The sequence below is a fragment of the Penaeus monodon genome, chromosome 43 (assembly GCF_015228065.2).
Source record: "Penaeus monodon isolate SGIC_2016 chromosome 43, NSTDA_Pmon_1, whole genome shotgun sequence".
Taxonomy (NCBI): domain Eukaryota; kingdom Metazoa; phylum Arthropoda; class Malacostraca; order Decapoda; family Penaeidae; genus Penaeus; species Penaeus monodon.
Window position 1 is genome coordinate 23,853,433 of NC_051428.1, and position 2,500 is coordinate 23,855,932.

At 39.4% G+C, this 2,500-nt stretch overlaps 1 protein-coding gene across 1 annotated transcript in view; it reads left to right on the forward strand.

Moving 5' to 3' along the window:
• The window catches only part of LOC119568326 (cyclic AMP-responsive element-binding protein 5-like), a 24,528-nt gene that overhangs the window by 4,827 nt on the left and 17,201 nt on the right, over positions 1 to 2,500 (forward strand). The gene's annotated exons all lie outside the window — the stretch shown is intronic.

A 2,500-nucleotide genomic window follows, 5' to 3' on the forward strand; every position in this document is an offset into this window, starting at 1 on the left:
TTTAGGGATGGGGATGGCGTTGTGTGTGTGAAGGAAGGGAGAGAGAAAGGGGAATGGAGAAAGAGAGAGACAAAGAGAGAGAAAGGGGGGGGGGAGAGAAAGAGAGAGAGATAGGGGAATGGAGAAAGAGAGAGAGAAAGAGAAAGAAAGGGGGGGGAGAAAAAGAGAGAGATAGGGGAATGGAGAAAGAGAGAGAGAATGGGGAATGGGGAAAGAGAGAGAGAGAGAGAGAGAGTGGGGATTGAGAAAAAGAGAGAAAGAGAAATGGAGAAAGAGAGAAAAAGAAGGGATAGAGAGAGAGAGAAAGGGGGGAATGGAGAAAGAGAGAGAAAGGGGAGTAGAGAGAGAGAGAGAGAGAGGGAGAAAGAGAAAAAAATATATATGATTTAGAAGTTAGGGTAGATTGACAGACAAATAAATAGATAAACCGATAGATAGCCAGGCAGACAGACAGACAGAGATAGACAGTGAGACCCTCGCCAGGGCGTGTCTTTACGCTTCAAGAAATTATTAATCACCGTCGTAGTTGTTAATTATTCCAGTGTTAATGACTGGTGTGGAATGACCCCGTATAAGGTCAGATGAAGGCTTAATTACGGGGGTCAAATTAGCCGCCTTTTCAATCTCTCTTCCTCTCTCCCTTTTTTCTCTCTCTCTCCTACTTCTCTTCTCCTCCTTTCCTCCTCGTTCTTCTACTTCTTTTCTCCTCCTTTTTCTTCTTCTTCTCCTTCTCTTCTCCTATTTCTTCTTTTCCTTCTCTTTTTTTTCCTCTCCTCCTCCTTTTTTTTTCTCTTTTCTTCTCTCATTCGGTCTTTTTTTTCATATTTCTTTTCCTCTCCTCCTCCATCCATTTTTTTCTTCCTCCTCCTCCTCTTCCTCGTTTTCTTCCGTTTCCTCTTTCTCCTCCTCCCTCTTCTTTATTCACCTCCTCCTCCTCCTCATCTTTCTTCCTCTTCCTATTTTCCTTCCCTCTTCCCTTATTACTTTTTACAGATATGATTTTAACCAAGAATAAAAAAAAGAAAATAAGAAATATATGAAGAAAAAAAAAACACTTCATACCACGAAGAAGGAAATTTTACATAACAATGTCGGTCTGTCTAGAGAGAAAAAAAATGAAAAGGCGCTTCGTAAATACCTTTCAAACATGTTAAGAAAAGTGAAAGAAAATTTACATGTGAAAGTCTCACCGACAGTGTGTGTGTGTGTGTCTGTTTGTGTGTGAATGTGTGTGTGCGTGTGCGTGTGTGTGCGTGTGTGTGTGTGTGTGTGTGTGTGTGTGTGTGTGTGTGTGTGTGTGTGTGTGTGTGTGTGTGTGTGTGTGTGTGTGTGTGTGTGTGTGTAAACCAGGCAACGATACACACGTAAACAAAGAAACGAATCAACACAAATTATATTCCTGTTCACCATGCAAACATTACCTTCGTTCATATAACATTTGAACTGCTTGCCATGCACCAGCCACGTGTCATGCACCGGGAAATATACATTCATAAAACCCCAAGCACAATACAGCTCAGACGAACACACACACTCTTTTGAAAAAAATATATAACGTACAAACAAATATAACCCGCGACCATCGGCAATAACGAGATAAATAAATAAGATAAGCTATTATCAGTGTTTGAATAAGTTACAGGAAGTGTAGTGGAAGAAAACACAGAAGGTTTGCAAATGCTAAAGAGTTTATCCTGAGTCACTCTTATCAGTTTTGTGTTCCCTCTCTCTCTCTCCTTCCCTCTCTCCCCACCTCTCTCTCTCTCTCTCTCTCTCTCTCTCTCTCTCTCTCTCTCTCTCTCTCTCTGTCTATCAATCTCTCTCTCTCTCTCTCTCTCTTTTCTCTCCCTTATTCATCTCACACGAGACCACAACCCCGATTTAAATAACGGAAGAGTCCTCATCACAAGCGCTATAGATACGTATTGTGGTCCAGCGTCTCCGTTCAGTAGTTTTGTGTTTGGGTTGTTCGAGGTTTTGTTTTTTTTCTTCTTTCCTTTTTTCCTTTTTCTTGTTTTCTTCTTCGTGTTTTCCGTTTTTTTCTTTCTTCTTTGTCTTCTGTTTTTTCTTCTTCTTGTTTTATTTTCTTCTTTTCCTTCTTCCTTTCCCCCTTTTCTTTTCTTTTTTCTACTTTTCTACTTCTTCCTCTCCTTTTTTCTTTTTCTTCTTTATCTTCTTTTTTTCTTCTTCTGCTTCTATTCTCTTTTCTTTTTCTTTTTGATACGGAAAACAAAACAGTTATATATTTGAAGAATTCCTTTATTTCGCTCTGAGAGAAAGAGAAAGAGAAAGAGAGAAAGAGAGAAAGAGAGAGAGAGAGAGAGAGAGAGAGAGAGAGAGAGAGAGAGAGAGAGAGAGAGAGAGAGAGAGAGAGAGAGAGAGAGAGAGAAACAGAAACAAACAGAAATATTTCTTATTATTCCATTAAGCAATGGCTAGAATATATTTAAAAAAAAATACCCGGTGTTTTACTCTCATTTCCTTTTGATTATTAAACCAT